The following is an 18,336-nucleotide window of genomic DNA, read 5'->3' as shown; positions in this document are numbered from 1 at the left end:
GGCCCATTAAAAATATACACCCAATGGAGTGATATTTTTGTGAGTGCCATTTTGGCCACTATATTTATGCCCAACAAAATTTTTGTTATCGATCTGATAACTGTATTAATAGCGTGGTCTCACCTTCACATTGTCATAAGATGCGTTAATTAAAACTAGAGACAGTCTGTGCCTGTGTATAGAGCCATTATTGATGCTAAGATAGGTAATGAACATGGACTGTTGACGGAATCATTAAACGCTAGCTTTGATTGACAATTACAGTATGTACATTATGCCCCTGATAGGGTTATTAGAGCTTCAGACAAAAATTATCTTGTACTGCCAACAACCATAAAAACGGCAGGCATGAAGCATCATAGCATGTTCTGTCTTGAATGTTTCTACAATCCGCGAGTATAAATGAAATTCTAACTTTTATTAGAACATTGGAATGTTGAGAGCTCCGTTGAAGTTCACAGAGTTTCTTTGTGCTTATTATGACTGATATAAGACTTTTGCTCCAACATTCCAATGTCTCTCTTTAGGTTTCTCCTTTTTTAATTTAGAACATTCTACATTTATTTGGTGGAATGTTCTAATAGCATTATAGCCCTCCTGCCTCTGGATATATCGGTTGTTAAAGGCCCTCTCACTTGTTTTGGCCCATCGCCTGTGGCATGGGCCTATATCTCAGGTTAAGGGCCTTTAACAAATAGTATTGCCCTGGGCAGCTGGCTATATGTCTATAGTAAAAGAGGACACATTGTTCATGGCGAATCTATTTTCTTTACTTCCTTGGCAATTTGTGGTTGTTACTACTTTATGAAAAATACTGAATGAGTGATTACCTAGTTAAAGAATCCTTCTAGGTGTCCTTATGGGTCCTTTTAGAGTGGTCAGGATCCTTGTGTAAGTAAGTAGCAATTTAAATTGTAAGGTCTAAAGAATGTCAATTTGTCCAGTTGAATACAGTTAGATTTGGATTTAGAAGACAATCCAGGCATCAATTCGCTCAAGCAAAAGCTGATCACAGATGATATTTCAAGCAGGTTTCAAGGCTTTGGACGAGCTAGATGAGAGTGCTCAGGGATGACAGCCCAGAGGAAATAAAAATGCTGTTTAGCACCTGTTAGAAGTTGGGTTGTTGATTGACTAGGGTGTAAGCCCTGGTCAAACAGCAACCACGGTCCTAGTCAGGTTAAGGGGCAGGCAACCCTAAATTTACCTTTGCTCACCCTCTGGTAGCTTGGGACAGAGCTGTCAGGCTTAACTTTAGAGGCAATGTGTAAAGTATTTGTGCAACACTTCAAACAGTAAAAGAGTGAAACCACCAAACAAAAAGATCCCACACCAACATCGATAATTAGATCTAACTTTAATAAACACAACAAGACCAAAAGAGCTGAATCCAATGATTAGAACTGGAGTTATTGAATTTTAAAGTTTATAGTGAGAAATAGCACAAAAAAGCATAAAGCTCTATTGAGGATATCTTGTCACATCAAACTGGGACAAGGTCAAAAGTTCAGGCCAACCTTAATGGAGCGTGGGCCAGCTACAGGGACCTAGTTAGTTCCCCTGAACAAACAGAGTACCTTAAATTTTGCATGCGGAGCGTTGCATGGATCCGTGTCGCAGATGCTTTGTGCAGCCACGGCGATGCGTCGGGTCTGATATGTGGCAAGGCTGCTGTGTGTGGTCCTGTTGCATTGACATTGAGGATCCTGTCGACAGGACTTCTGATGCGAAGTCTGGTATTGAGGATGTGAGGCACAGCAGAGGCGGTGTGTCGATTCTGATGAGCGGTGTAGCTCCGATGTGGACTTGTGTCATCGACGAGAGGTGTGTGGAGCCTGCGCCGTGAAATGCATTGCGCAGCGGCGGTTCTGAAGGTGATGCATAGGTCCCAAAGTGCAGGAAGGTGGGGATGCGGGTCTTTTGTGAAAGGCCTGATTCACGCAGCAGTCGCAATGCGTAGGTTCTGCTCAGGGATGTGCCACTCAGCTGAGGAGATGCAACGGTACTGCTCTGGGAAGCCTCCCTTAGCAGAGAAGGTGCTCTGTTTCCACTTGCAAGCACCTTAGGCCCACTTCTAAGTGTAAAGGACTAGGGTGGCACCATTTGACAGGGTAGACTCAGAGATGGCAAAGCCAGGTGCAGGGGTTGGAAGTCTGTTATGTTCCTGAGGCTTCAGATCAGGAGGCCAGCCAACTAGCCCTCTGAGTCACTCTGGGTTCTGGGGTCCAGTCCTTCATAGCCAGGCACGAGGGCAACAGGCAACAGATCAGCACAGAAAAGCAGGAATCCAGCAGAGAGCAGTCTAGCAGAGTGTCAGTCCTTTAGCACCACAGCAGTCCTTCTTCCTAGCAGAATATCACAGGTCTAGAAGTATACTGAACTGATGGTGTCTGAGGTCCAGTACCTATACCCAATGGTGCTTTGAAGTAGGGGAGATTTCAAAAACGTGCCTTTGAAGTGCACAGATGTCCTCCCTTCCTGTCCTGGCTCCAAACTCACTCTAGATGGTAATGCAGCCCTTTGAGTGTGGACAGGACACAGCCTATTCAGGTGTACGTGAGGCTGTGCCTAGCTCTTCCCTTCCATCCTTCCAGAGATGGCCCATTGAGACACACCTAAGCTCCCATTGTGTGGGGCTCTCTAGGAGGACTATCCAAAGCCCAACTACCAACTCTACCCAGTCATGTGACCTGAGACGTGCTACAGGCACAAAATGTCTAAAGCAAGAAAATGTGAACTTTCTATAAGTGGCATTGTCAGAATTATAATTTAAAATTCAACTTCACCATATGTTAGGATTTTCATTTAGGATTCCAGAGACATCTAACTTGATTCAGTGATATCTTCCAATTTGGAAATGACTCATAAAATATAATAGGTAATCTCAATGTTATACTATGGGAGATATAGACCTTGTTGTAGTGAAAAAGGAATGTAAGAGTTTTTCACTACCAGGCCATGTAAAATTTAAAAGTACATGTCCTGCTTTTTAAATATATTGCCCCCTACCCTCTGGGCTGCCCAGGGCCTACCCTACGTATATGGATTAAAAAGTAAGGTCTGGAAAAGGTTTATTTTGCCAGGTCGAAATGACAGTTTTAAACTGCACACACACACACAGGCTCTGCAATGGCAGGCCTGAGACATGGTTAAAGGGCTACATAAATGGGGTGCAGGCCAGCTAGTAGGATTTCATTTACAGGCCCTACCCACATGTAGTGTACTTTACTAGGTACTTATAAGTAAATTAAAAATGCCAATTGGGTATGAGCCAATATTACCATGGTTAGAGGAGAGAGCACATGCACTGGTTAGCAGTGGTAAAGTGCTGGGGGCCCTAAAGTCAACAAAAACGAATTCAGCAAAAAGGGGAGGAGGAGGCAAAAAGTTTGGCAGAAAGGGCAATTTCCAACGGCACATTAAAACCAAAACCTAAAGGCGTTGTAAATTCTACGGTAAAAATAGCAATAAAATGATTCCTTTCCATATAGAATGCACATAGTAGATTAAGAATTATATGTGACAACCTGAGGAGGTACTTTCTAGATGTAAAATAGTCCCTGGGATACTCCAGTGGAAGCACTTCCTGAAGAGTGGAAAAATACACCAAATAGCACACATACTGAGGTGATGGGTTATTCCTTTTGGCCGAGCCAAAGACTACTGTGCGTATATTGTAAATAATTTTGTAACAATTAATCCAGGCCCAAAAAGCTGTGGCCCTGAGATAAGGGCACCTCTAGACAGTGATGCACATATGAAGCTGCCCCTACACAGGCACGCTTTGGACAAGCTGCCCTTAGTGCTCAGTTTTTTTGATAGTACGAGGGCCCAGAAGATGATATTTGTGGTAGAAACTTGATGAAACCACATTCTCTTCAGCAGAGCTCTAGTTCGCACTCCAGTTCTCTTGCAAACTTTCAGATGTTGTATTTTTCGTAACCTATTTATGTATTACTATTAACAAAAGGTAAATCTCAGGTCCCTGGTACCCACCCGTCTATCACTAAGAAGGAGGTTCCTGGAGCTCTTGTCAAAGAGGGCCTATCTCTGAGAGAAAACAGTCTTGGCCTAGTGGCCCCATCTTTTACTCCACCTCATTCATGTGTCATATTTTTTAATAACACTTTTTATTATCTATGTAAGGCATATAGGCATAAGAACTCAACAAGTGTAAGGAAACAAACAATACATCTTCCACAAGTTCTCCAGTGCATACAACATCAGTAATGTATAGTAGCCTTAAAAAAATATCATATTGGTATCAGTGGAATAGTTTCACCGGTTGCCGCATATTTTGCGATGTTTCCCCAAGCATCCTCTTGACATACACAAATTGCTCTGCTTTAGCACAATAGTCCATTCCACGTGCCTATTCGGTCATGGAGGGAGCCATCTCCAACTTCCAATGCTGTGCAAGTCCTTTTCAGCAACAATGTAACCAACAGCCACCAGCAGTTGAGTACTTCGCCTGCACTCATCCCCCTAAGTCATCAATCAAGCCCAGTATAACCATTTTTAGCTCAGTTGAAACCAGTTGTCCCGCCACCTAGGTCAGAACATCAAAAATGAATTCCCAATATTGTGTACTATGGGACATTCCTACATCATGTGAGAGAACATTACCAACTGCACTTTTCATCTCAGGCAGTGGGGATCTAGATCATGCATCATCTTGCTGAGCCTGGCGGGACTTTCAGCCCTCCGTCCATCATCACCTTGTGTTTGCTCAATCAATCAATCAATCATAACACTTGTATAGCGCGCTACTCACCCGGAAGGGTCTCAAGGCGCTTGGGGGAAGGGGGGGCGCTACTGCTCGAACAGCCAGGTCTTGAGTTGTCTCCTGAAGGCGAGGTGGTCCTGGGTCAGCCAAAGGTGGATGGGGAGGGAGTTCCATGTCTTGGCCGCCAGGTAGGAGAAGGATCTGCCTCCGGCGGTGACTCTTCGGATGCGTGGTACGGCGGCGAGGGCGAGGCTAGCGGATTGTAGCTGGCGGGTGGGCGTGTGGAAGGTCAGGCGGTCGTTGAGGTACTTGGGGCCCAGGTTGTGGAGAGATTTGTGTGCGTGGGTGAGGAGCCTGAACGTGATCCTCTTGTTGACGGGGAGCCAGTGTAGGTTCTTCAGGTGGCCGGAGATGTGGCTTCGTCAAGGGATGTCTAGGATGAGTCGGGCGGAGGCGTTCTGGATGCGTTGTCGTCTTTTCTGTAGCTTGGCTGTGGTTCCGGCGTATAGGGTGTTTCCGTAGTCTGGGGCTTTAATAAACCTGGTGAATGTATTTGAGTTGGCTGAGCCTCATTTTTATAGAGACTACCAATACTCTAGGACATTGACTCAACCTGTGGTCTAATGGCCCCTGGGGGTCCGCGAGGCCTACTTAGGGATTCCGCAACTGTTTTACAAGATAAATGAATACTAAACTGCATATTCAACTAAATAGGCAAGACTGAAAACTTTAAATCTTTTTCAATATTTGATTGTGAAATGTGAGTATTTTTTGGTGTATTCTTTTTTGTGTATTTTTGTGCATTGTTTTGGAGTTCAAATCTTAGAATTTGCTTAGGCAGTGGGTCCCTGGCTTCCAATAATGACTCAATGTGGTCTCTAGATCCCAGTAATGATTCAGTGGGGGTCCACATAAATCAAAAGGTTAAGAGCCACTACTCTAGGGGTCCTCTTTGTCTCTTGCCAACCTTCGTCTTCCAGATGACCTACTTCTCGTTCCTATATTTCTTATAAGGCCGGAATGGGGTCTAGGGTATTTTTCACCAAAGTTTGATACACCTTAATACTTAATCAGTACTCTGTTTTTAGTTTTACGTACACCTTTTGAGCTGAGTTTTGTTCCACAATTCTTGGATGTTAACAACATTTTGGGTGAGGTGTTGGTTAGCTTGTATGTTATTTGTGTGGTTTGTTTTTATTTCTCTTCCTTCCTTCCATAATGCAGAGTGTGGTTTCACCAAAGTTTTTTCTTACTCGGCCTGCTGAACCTCCGATTCAATGGGCTTAGGAAAAAAACATTTATGCCCTAGGCTAGAGTATGTGGGTCAAATCTCAGTAATGACAGGAAAACTTCTTTCCTGTTAGGGTCGTGAGAGGCAGGAAGTGTTCGAAGATTTACCAGATGTGAGCAGTGAAGACGCTGAATTCAATGAATTTGAAGAATGCATAAAAAAGTTAGATTTATGTTAACTGCCCAAAATCAACGCTATACTTGAGAGGTATCATTTTGGAATGAGGAAACATAATTCTGGTGAGAGTGTAGAGAAGTATGTGACTTGTTTGAGGAAACCTGCGTCCACCTGCATTTTAGTGCTGCCCTGGAGGAACACATCAAGTCAAGTCAAAATTTGTATAGCGCACTACTCACCCAGAGGGTCTCAAGGCGCTTGAGGGAGGGGGGAACATTACTTATCGAATATCCAAGTTTTAAGTTGTTTTCTGAAGGAGAGGTGGTTCTGTGTAAGGCGGAGGTGGGTGGGGAGAGAATTCCAGGTCTTGGCCGCTAAGTAGGAGAAGGATCTTCTCCCCATGGTGGATCTTTGGTTGCGTGGAATTGCGGCGAGGGCTTGATTGGACGATCGTAGTAGGCGGGTGGGGGTGTAAAAGGACAGGCGCGAGTTGAGGTATTCGGGTACTAGGTCGTAGAGGGCTTTGTGTGCGTGGGTGAGGAGACGGAACGTTATTCTCTTGTTGACGGGGAGCCAGTGGAGGTCTTTCAGGTGACCGGAAATGTGAGCTTGGCGAGGGATGTCTAGGATGAGTCTGGCTGAGGCGTTTTGGATGCGTTGGAGTTTTTTCTGTAGTTTGGCTGTCATTCTGGCGTAAAGGGTGTTCCCGTAGTCTAGTCGGCTTGTGACCAGTGCATGGGTGACCGTCTTTCTTGTTTCGGTGGGGATCCAACTGAAGATGTTTTTGAGCATACGTAGGATGTTGAAGCATGATGCTGAGACCGCGTTGACTTGTCTGGTCATCGAGAGGGAGGAGTCCAGGATGAAGCCCAGGTTACGTGCGTGGCCCGTTGGTATGGGTGCGGTTCCCAGGGCCGGTGGCCACCAAGAGTCGTCCCAGGCGGAGGGGGATGATCCTAAGATGAGGACTTCCGTTTTGTCCGAGTTCAGTTTTAAACGGCTGTTCTTCATCCACTCGGCTACTTCTTTCATCCCTTCGTGTAGGTTGGTTTTGGCGGTGTTTGGGTCTTTAGTGAGGGAGAGGATCAGCTGGGTGTCGTCTGCGTAGGAGATAATATTGAGGTTGTGTTGGCGTGCGATGGATGCGAGGGGACGCATGTATACGTTGAACAGGGTGGGGCTGAGTGAGGATCCTTGTGGTACGCCGTAGATGACTTCGGTGGCCTCTGATTTATACGGGGGGAGGCGGACCCTCTGGGTTCTTCCGGTGAGGAACGAGATGATCCAGTCCAATGCTTTTCCTTGTATTCCGACGTTGCTGAGGCGTTGTATAAGGGTGCTATGACAGACTGTGTCGAAGGCTGCGGAGAGGTCAAGTAGGATGAGGGCAGCTGTTTCTCCGTTGTCCAGTAGAGTTCGAATGTCGTCTGTTGCTGCGATGAGGGCAGTCTCGGTGCTGTGTTTGGCTCGGAAGCCGGACTGTGAAGGGTTGAGTGATTTGTTGGATTCGAGGAAGGCGGCGAGTTGATTGTTGACGGCTTTCTCGATGACTTTGGCAGGGAATGGGAGGAGCGAAATGGGGCGGTAGTTCTTAAGTTCAGTGGGGTCTGCTGTGGGTTTCTTCAAGAGGGCGCTGAGTTCGGCATGTTTGCAGCTTTCCGGGAAGGTAGCGGAGTTGAGGGAGCAGTTGATGACTTCTCGGAGATGGGGAGCGATCAGGGAGTCTGCTTTGTTGAAAATGTGGTGGGGACATGGGTCGGTTGGCGATCCTGAGTGGATGGTGTTCATCAGGCGGATGGTGTCTTCAGTGGTGATTGGGTTCCAGGCGCAAAGGTTGTTGGAGGGGTGTTTTGGTTCGGAGGTAGGTGGGGCGGACTGGTCTCCAAAGCTGTTATGTATGTCAGCGATTTTGTTGTGGAAGAACGAGGCTAGAGAGTCGCAGAGGTCTTGGGAGGGGGTGATGTCGTTGGTGCCGGCGGTGGGGTTGGAAAACTCTTTGACGATGTTGAAAAGTTCCTTGCTGTTGTGGGCGTTGTTGTCAAGTCGATCTTTGAATGCTGATTTCTTGGTGGAACGGATCAGTTGGTGGTGTTTGCGGGTGGCATTCTTGAAGGTGGCTAGGTTGTCAGTGGTTGGGTTTTTTCGCCAGGCTTTTTCGAGGGTACGACCGGTCTTCTTGGATTTCTTAAGGTCATCATTGAACCAGGGGGCTTTTTTGCTGCCTTGCTTGATTTGATGGTTTTTCAAGGGTGCCAATTTGTCAGCGCTGAGGGTGATCCATTGTGTGAGGTTGGTGGCTGCTTGATTTGGGTCCGATGATTTTGCAGGAGGGTTTTGGAGAAGCGATGTGAAGAGCTGGTCGGTGGTAATTTTGTTCCAGTTTCTCCGGGGAATTGGTTGTGGGTGGTTGTGGGTCGTAGTTTTATTGTAGTTGAAGTGAACGCAACTGTGGTCTGTCCAGTGGAGAGCTGTGGTGTGATTAAAGGAGACGTGCTTGCTGGAGGTGAAGATTGGGTCGAGCGTGTGCCCGGCATAGTGGGTGGGGGTGTCAACAAGTTGTTTGAGTCCGAGATTGGCGAGGTTGTCCAGAAGGGTGGTGGTGTTGCTGTCGTTGTTCTTTTCCAGGTGGAAGTTGAGGTCTCCCAGTAGAATGTAGTCCTCGGAGGGGAGGGCGTGTGGGCTGATGAAGTCAGTGATGTCTTCGCTGAATTGTGTGCGGGGTCCGGGTGGTCTGTAGATGAGGGTGCCTCTGAGTGTGGTCTTAGGGTCGGTGTGAATCTGGAAGTGAATGTGTTCGGCGGTTGTGAGGTTGTCATCGAAACTGGTCGTGATGCGGATGGTGTCCTTATGGACGATGGCGATGCCTCCTCCTGTTTGGTTGATGCGGTCCTTTCGGATGATCTTGTAGGCGTCCGGGACGGCTATGGCGATGTCGGGCATTGATGAGGCGTTCATCCAGGTTTCTGTAAGAAAGGCGACGTCCGGCGATGTGGTGTCGAGTAGGTTCCAGAGTTCGATGGCGTGTCTGTGGACCGAGGGGGTGTTGAGCAGGATGCACTTCAGGTGGTTAGTGTTGGAGCTCTGTTTGGAGTCTGTGGATTTGGTGTGGGTCCTGATGCAGTCGAATTTGCAGGAGTGGCAGGTGAAGGGTCCATGGGTGTGTCCTGGGGCGGCTTGGTAGCAGATTGGGAGTCGGCCGGGGTTAAGTGCTGAGAGGGTACGTTAAGCAGGCGGAGTGGGTCTTGCGGGGGCCAGGGGGTCTGGCTCTGGGCGCGGTCCAGGCGCGGACAGGCGTAGACGGGCTTACCTTTGGTGCGCCTTCGGCGCGCATGGGGCGCGTCCGCTGCGCGTGAACGCTGCGCGAAAGTGCATCTGTCATAAGTGGATAGTGAAGGGGGGCGGAGCGAGGGAGGAGCAGCTGGGAGGCAGGAGCGGGGTGGAGAGCCGGGCTGGGAGGCACAACAACAAACAACAAAATGGCAGCAAGCCAAAAGCCTAACAGGACGAGATTGGGGCACAACCTGAATAATGGCTAGGAAATGGGCAATGGCACCGGCACAATCAGGCACAAATAGATTAAGCAGGCAAAGGCAGCAAAGCACAATTGATTAATAATTAATGTGCACTTTGGCAGTATAGCGCTACGATAAATTTAATCAGCAATCAGGCACAAATAAATGCAGGAGCAATGCGAGCAATGCGCTATTGATTTCACTAGCAAAAGAGCAGTCTGGCAATATAGCGCTACGATACCAGATTCCAGATACCAGATCAGAGCAGGGAGCAGCGTGAGGAGCGACCGCTTCTGAGGGGCTCAGGACGGTCACCTGAGAGACAAATTTATGTTGAGGTGTCGCAGTGATAAGATTAGGAAGGAATTATGGGTGAAAAATGAACGGTTGGTACATGAGGTCATTTGTATTACAAAATTATTAGAGCACACTTTAGCATTTGTGTAAGAGTTGGACAAGGACAAGAAAATAGCTGTGGGCAAAATTGAAGTGAAGGAGGAGGAGAGTAAAGTTAAAGTGGAGAGTAAAAACAAAACTGTACCGTCTCAACAGACCCATTTTAAAGGTATATATTTTTGCTGTGGGAACTCAGGGCATTTTGCCTCGTTTAAAAAATGTCCTGCGTAGAATGCAGTATGCAAAGCTTGCAATAGGAAGGGACACTTTGCAAAATGTTGCTGTTCTTCCAAAAGCACTTCTCAAGAACCTATAAAGAAGATTGAGGACTGTATATTATCAGTTTACACAAGAGAAGAAAAGAAAAAACATTCTAAGGATCATGTTTCTATTGAGGGTCAGATGTGGAAACCCTGTTTGATTCGGGAGCATGGATTATGCTAATTTCGGATGAGCTGTATGACCAGGAGTTTAGACATAAGATTAAATTAAGCGATCCAGATGTAATTCCAGGAGCATATGGGGGTCAAACAATTGAGCTTAGAGGGTATTTTGAAACTGACATCAGGTTCAAAACTAACATGGTCCATGGGAAGGTGTATGTTCTGGTGACAGTAGATAGTGTTTTGAGTTGGCCACACCAGATGGATTTAGATGTTATACTGGATCCCAACTCTCCAAAATCTATTATGCTTAGGGAGGATTACTTTAAAACCCTTTGGTTGTGTGCTATGCAAGAGCTTGATATTAAAGGTGGTAGAGTTGGTGAATGTATTGTCAAGTTTGTAGATGAGTTTCTGGACGTTTTCAGTAACAAGTTGGGATGTTTGAAAGGTTATGTACATCAAATTAAACTTAAACAAGGAACTAAACCTGTGTTAGCTAGAGTGTGTTCTATTCCTATCTCTATGAGAGAGTCAGTTGAGAATGAGATACAGAAATTGTGTGAAGAGGGGATCATTGAGCCTGTCAAAAGTGGGTTGCTCCTACTGTAGTGGCTCATAAACATTCAGGTCATATCAGGGTATGTGTGGATCTGAAAGCCCCCAATAAGTGCGTGATAAGTGATTATTTTGCTCTTCCCAACATCACAGATTATGTTGCATGGAGCGAAGTATTTTACCACTTTGGACCAAACTGCAGTTTATAACCAGATAAGTTTGCACCAAGATTCAAAGAACCTTACTACTTTTATCACTCCATTTGGAACCTACCGTTATGGCTGTATGCCTTTCATTTTGATGTCTGCAGCTGCTGTTTTTTAGTGTGTGCTGTATTGTTTGTTCAGAAGTATTCAGTGAGTCAAATGCTTCCAGTACGATATTTTGATTTATGGTGATTCCTTGCAAGTTCATGACAAAAGATTGAGGGAGGTATTAGGGATATTCAGAAGGAATACTTTAGCTCTGAGGTTGAGGAAGTTTGCATTTGGGAAGACAGAAATAGAGTATTTGAGCTATGGCGTCAATGCTGAAGGAGTTTACCCAAAGAAGGAGTTGGCCACGTATATGTTGAATAATCCGAAGAAAAGAAATGAATTGTTATTTTTCTTAGGCATGTAAGAGTTCTATATGAAGTTTATACCTAACTAGCTTACCCGTTGCGCGATGCTGCGATCTCAGAAGAAAGGAAATTTAAGGAAACTTGTTATGATAACATTCAATTTACATTGTGTCATTTTTATTGAAACATATTCATTTTAATATGGAAAACATTTTAAAGTGTTGTTTTAATTCTGTTTATTTATTAGAGTGCTTGTGGATACACGGTATTTTTTGTTTTTCCGTCTGGTGCGTACACAAATAAATCAGAAGGTTTTCCGACGCGTTAGCTGGCCACATACAGTTGTCCATGTGAGAAGCACGGATTCTCCAAATGTAGTCCACACACTTGCAGCGATTGTCCTTGTGCTTTGTTGATGGTCATTGCAAAAGCGAGTCGCACCGTAAACTGTAAACGTTCAGTATTGGAAAGATTATCAGGGCCCTGAGGGCCAGGGGGCCGATATTTAACAATTATTATTTTTTTGCCAGAAACCTTCGCGGGAGTGTACTCAACAACTTTAACAAATTTCTATTTATTTTTTTGTTTAATTTTTTTTTTTTTGCCAGAAACCTTTGCGGCAGTGTACTCAACAACTTCCCAAAGTTTCATGGCGATCGAATGAATGGTGTAGTTATGCATAAAGGACAAACAGACATACTTTAGTTTTTATATATATAGATTTGGCTGCCTAGACATTAAACATGAGGGTATTACTAAAAAAAGGAGCAGAATTTACGTAGATTGAAGAGTGTGAAAGAGAGTTTCTTGATGTTAAAAAAGAACTTGGGAGTGCTGACATTTTGAGTTTTTTTTAAGCCTTACAAAGAGTGTTTTATCATGATATACACCAGTGCTAAGGGTCTTGGTGCGGTTGCAGAATGAATCTGATTTAGATGAGTTGGTGCCAATTGCATATAATTCCATGTCCTTTCGGGGGCAGAAATGAAATATTCATCTATCGAAAGGGAGACTCTGGGAGTATATTGTTCGGTCAGGAAGTTGAAGAATTTTGTGTGGGGTAAACAGTTTACTGTTTTTACTGACCTCTAACCATTGGTAGAGGTTTTAACCAGGAAAGAATTCCACATGATATTGATGAGGATTTGGAAATGTATTGTTGGTTTGCATTGAGGTATGTTATGTTCCAGGGCCTAGGAACAAAGCTGCAGATTGCCTTTCAAGGTTGAGCTCTGTGATTGAGGAAGGGATTAAGGATGATGAAGAACAGGCGAAAGTCTGTAGTGTCACAGAAGGGAGTATATCTTAAGAAGAATATGTTGGCGCTGTTGGTACTGATCCGATTTTGCAGCAGGTTTCTGATGCAATGTGCATTGGTTGGATTTGAAGAAACGTTCTGAGATGGAAAGCTATTGGAAAGTGAGAGATGAATTGTCTTTAGAGGGAGGTGTCATTTTGCAAGGAATGAGGCTTGTAGTACCTACTGTGTTGAGAGAAAGGATCATGAGTTTGGGACATAAAAGGCACCAGGGGATGAATAAGACCAATGCGAGAGTATGTTTAAATTACTGGTGGCCAGGAATGGATTTGATGATAGGGAGGAAAATTAGGGAATGTCCAGATTGTGTGCAAAGTGACATGGTACATAAAGTTAGAAATCCTCCGATGATCTGTGTGGATTTTCCGTCAAAACCATGGGAGGTGGTGGCAGTTGATGTTGTTGGGCTGCTGCACTCGAGGCGGACCTCCAGTTATCTACTGGTGTTGGGCAGAGATTGGTGTTGCAAAACGAACAATTAATGGACAGAATGCAGAACAATGTCATACATTCACACCAGAACAGAGATCTGGCCCCAGGGAAGACATGGCTTGGCAGTTTAGGCTATTTTATTTATTTATTTATTTACAGAGTTTTATATAGCGCGAACTAGACCCGGACCGAATCAGGTATCAGAGCGCTTTACATATTTTTCCAGTTACGTTACATTTTTACGTTTTTCCAGTTACTTTCATTTTAGGCACGGGGAGATTAAGTGATTTGCCCAGAATCACAGGAGGTTTTGGCGTCGTTACCGAGACTCGAACCTAGCTCCTCCAGGTCCGAGGTCGAACGCCCTAGCCGTTAGGCCAACTCCTCTCCCCTAGACTAGGCTAGACTGTTCTCATGACGCACTGGGTCAAGACTGATTTGCATATAGCTGTGTCTGAACTGGGATGACGAAGTGATCTAAAGAACGATGACGGATTCAACCCAGATCTGTGACTAGGGGGTGAGTTTCTGAAAAGTTTCAGCGCTTCGTCCATCATCTCCTTGTGTTTGCTTTGTTCACCCAAAGTTGGCAGGGTATGCCCAGACGTGGGTCCCTTGCTCACTTTGCCACTGGATTCAAGCTAGCCTGGCGGATGAGGGATGTTAGCCAGAAACCGGTCCCAGGATGCTTGTTTCCGGTCCAGGGAAGACATGGCTTTGCAGTTCGGGCTGGACTGAGGCACAGGGTTAAGATTGATTTGCATATGGCTGTGTCTGAACTGGGGTGGCGAAGTGATCTAAAGAACGATGATGGATACAACCCAGATCTGTGACTGGGGGGTGAGTGTCTAAATGTTTCAGCACTTCGTCCACCATCTCCTTGTGTTTGCAGAGATTGGCATTGTCAATGGTGTTGAAACCAAGACAATTGCAGATATTTAGAGTGAAATCTTTAATCATTAGAGTTTGCCTAATGCTATTTCGAATAAAATTGCCCTCAATTTTATCAGCTGAGATGGAGAAGTTCTTACAAAAGAGAGGTATTAAACACAGGAAGTGCTCGCTGCATCACCCGGAAGGGAATGGTACTGTGGAAAAAGTCAACAGAGCAATAGAGGAATGTATTCAGTTGGATGTGAATAAGGGGAGAAATTTGATAGAAGTATTCAAGAAGTTTCTATATGCATACAGATTTTCTCTACATACTGCTACAGGAGAAATCCCTTTTGAATTATTCAGGGGAAGGAAGGGAAATACTAAGTTATCTCCTGGTGGCTACATTGGAGAAAAGGTGGAAGTGTGTCATAGGAATCATTGAAGAATGGTGGTGAGAAAGAGCTGAGATGCATTGAAAAGCGAAAGCAAAACTATGATGGCAAGAAGGTTGTGAACAAAATGGATCTCTCTGTGAGAGATTTTAAAATGATAAAAAGGCCAGTGTTGTCTAAGAGTAGTTCCAAGTTTATAGGCACTCAGAGGATCATCAAACCTTTTAATAATGCAATCAAGGTGGTAAATGGAAGGATTTGAAACCTTTACAGAAGAGTGGCGGTATACAAAGGGAGCAGTCTGGTCTGAGTAAGCGCAGTATCTCAAGTGAGCTTCAAGGTGGAACTTTGGGGCATATTAGCAACAAAGTGGCGAAGAGAGGTGTTAGCCGCCTTGGCTTAACGCCTCTCTTCGCCACTTCGGAAACGCTAGGCTGCACCATATTACCAAGGATATGGTGCAGCCTAGCGTTTCCCCCTGCGATGGCGATATGTTTTACAACTTAACGCCAGCGCAGGCAGGGAAGGTTTGTTTATGTACAGGAAGGAATTCCTTCCTGCACATAAACAAAGCTTAAATGCCATTTTGTACCTTACATGTGTGCTGCTTCATGCAGCAGACATGTAAGTTACAAATTGGCATTTTTAAAAAGAGGTTTGTTTATGTACAGGAAGGGTCACCTTCCTGTACATAAACAAACCTTGGCATTTTGCTTTTTCCATGTGTGCTGCACACGTGGAAAAAGCAAAAACGAGGAGAAATGAAGCATTTCTCCTCGTTTCGCTTCCTTAAGAACAGGTCTGACCTGTTCTTAAATTCGGCGCAGCCACCTATTATCGCCAAGCTTGATAATAGGTGGCAGTGTCGAAGTGAATGGGTGTTGCGGTGGAACGCCCACCGCAACACCCACTGCACGCCTCCTTTCACGATGAGTTCATCGTGAAAGGGGTACTATTACCAAAGAAGCGTTAAGTCAATTAACGTGGCTTTAACCCCTCCCATGCTGATGATGAGCTCAGCTCGTCATCGGCCACAGTGCTCGTGTGCTGATGACGAGCTCAGCTCGTCTTGGCCGTTAGAACGCTCACATGCGGGGATAATTCCCCTGCTGTGCTGAGCGTTCTAAGGAACAGGCGTGGCCGTGACGAGCTCAGCTCGTCATCAGCACACGAGCACCGTGGCTTATGATGAGCTGAGCTCGTCATCAGCACCGGGGTGCTGTGTGCGCCCCCCCGCCCCCCATCACAGCGGGGGAATAACCCCCGCAGCGAAGGGGTTAAGCCCCGTGAATTGACTTAACGCTGCCTTGATGTTAGGGCGATGCAGATATCGCTGCGTTATCGGCAGAAAAGTGCCGATAACGCGGCGATTAAGGGCATGTTAATATGCCCCTCTGTTTTTTTGCCGTTATAAAGGAGGAGGCTGTGTGGTATTTAGGCATTGTATTTATATGAATAGGGAATTTAGAATGTAAGGGGTTTCCAGCCCAGCTATGACACATTGGGTGATCTGTGAGTCAGTTACAGATGGTCTTATTTGCTGCCTGGCCTATGAATGGGATGCTCTTCGATAAAGACCCTGCATACACCCGAACTACATTTTGGGTACTTCATTACACATGGTGCACTGTTGACATGTATGGATAATTTGTCTATCCCTTTACTGGATATAACAAAGGGCACTGTTTCAATAGAAAGGTCTAGGGTGCAAGCGAACACTGGTAGTCTTTTTTAGACAGTCAATTAGCCAGTGGCAAAAGGTGTAACATTCCATACTTTCCTTAAAACTTGCTTTTGAATTAGTTAAAACATATAAAATAATATTATCTTTTGCTGTCAAGTGTGCTCCATTTTAGTGCACTTGGATTAAGATAGCTATGAAAAGGATTTGGTTGGTCTTAAGTTTCAGTAAAGATTCCCTGCACACACAGAACATAACACATTGCCAGATACAATACAACTAATTCTCAAACATCCTCTTGTTTGATGTGAAGCAGTGAAAAAGGCTGCATTACCCCAGCACAAGATCGATAAATGATACGCACAGCCATGCATCTTTCTCGGAGGTCATTCCTCTGAGATTTTTTTCTTTTGTTTTGTATTTTTTGCTTTTGGATACCATGTTCATAGGCACTCAAAGGCTACACGCAGAACCAAACTAGAGCAAAAAAAAGCCATTGCCCCCATTGTCAACGAGATTCATTCTCCCATTACTTCGGAGATGAGTTTGACTTAGGGATTTTTTGTCCCACCCTCCAATTAGCTGAACCGATTGCATGCGATGTACCGGCATCTTCCACTATTCGCTAATTGTTTGCCACTGTTGTTGAATGGTATTGATTCTGCATTTACTTAACGAAGCCTCTGATAGCTGGTACGTTCACATACCAGCATCCTGAAAAGATTGTTTCTATCACGCTCCCATATCAGATTTCCACTATTCTAGAGGCTAATTTATTACCCAAGCTCAATTGTGCTTAGGTGGTTTCTCCATATTACCTTTTTGGAAACTTCAGCAATCCCTACTCTGGTTCATGATACCTACTCATTACATATAGGACAATGCTGTTGCTCTTTTTCTGGACATTCTTCGTCAAATAAAATGGGATCTATCTTTGCTCTGCTACATGTTTTTTGTCCTGATGACGACCCATAAATTATCCTAATAGTTGAAACGCCATGGTCAATAGAGGGCATAAAGACAGTTTAACATGCAACTGATCAGCCAGGAGCCATTGAACAAATAATGGATTCCCCCCTCAATATAATTAGTTATGTTTATGTTTTACCCCTATAATTGAGCAGTCCATTGTCTATTTGCCTTTGTAAGATTACTTTTTTACTGTTTTTCATCTCTGCACCTGCACGGTGTGGTTTGTTGGACATCCTTTTGTATATTATTTTGAACCTTTTGATAATTCTTCATAAAAGATTGTTGTACCCATTACAAGTCTTCATATATTCATTGATATTTACATATATTTGTGATTTTGATTGGATTCATTAACAATCAACCACTGTTTTGAATGTTTTGATTAATGACACTCAGAAGGAATCTTTTTGTTTGTAACTATTATTGTCCCAGTACGTCCTTGGTCTATTTGTAAATTCTGTAGTAATTCAAGGATAACAAGTTAAAGGTAAGAGAGGCACATGTACAGAGACAGTCCTTGGATTAGTCCATAAAACAAGAAAGAATCACGATGACTGGGGCAATTGTTTTCTGAATGCTGTTACGAATCCTTTTATTCATAATTTGTGCAACACAGCCAACGCGTTTCACCCTTGCGGGCTTCTTCGGGGCAAGTTATGATCCAAAAGACAAAGATTCTACAGGGTATTAGCCCGGGTAAGTGGATGAAGCTTGATACGAAGTCCTAGTACAAATCTTAGTTATATACTCTATAGTAACCACTATTGCAGTATCAACGTAAGACGGTCATGATTAGTCAAATCGAGAACCGAAGCGCATCAAGTGTCGCGCTAAGCCGCAGCGCTATAAGCTGCCGACGTGAGTACACGGTCTGTGTCTAGTTTGAAAATTTGCCTCCGTCATCTGGATTCTTTCTTGTTTTATGGACTAATCCAAGGATTTTTTCCAGCTGTCTCTGTACCTGTGCCTCTCTTATCTTTGTGTCTATATTTGTATTAAAGACCACTATCGGTGGCTGGTTTTTAGAGGTGGGCATTTTGTTAGAGACTCATTAGGAAGCATTGACTAAGTTTCCAGATATTTTTTGTATAAACACTGGTAGTGTGCGGCATTGCATACC

The sequence above is a fragment of the Lissotriton helveticus genome, chromosome 10 (assembly GCF_964261635.1).
Source record: "Lissotriton helveticus chromosome 10, aLisHel1.1, whole genome shotgun sequence".
In the NCBI taxonomy this organism is placed as follows: domain Eukaryota; kingdom Metazoa; phylum Chordata; class Amphibia; order Caudata; family Salamandridae; genus Lissotriton; species Lissotriton helveticus.
Note: the sequence above shows the minus strand (reverse complement) of the source record.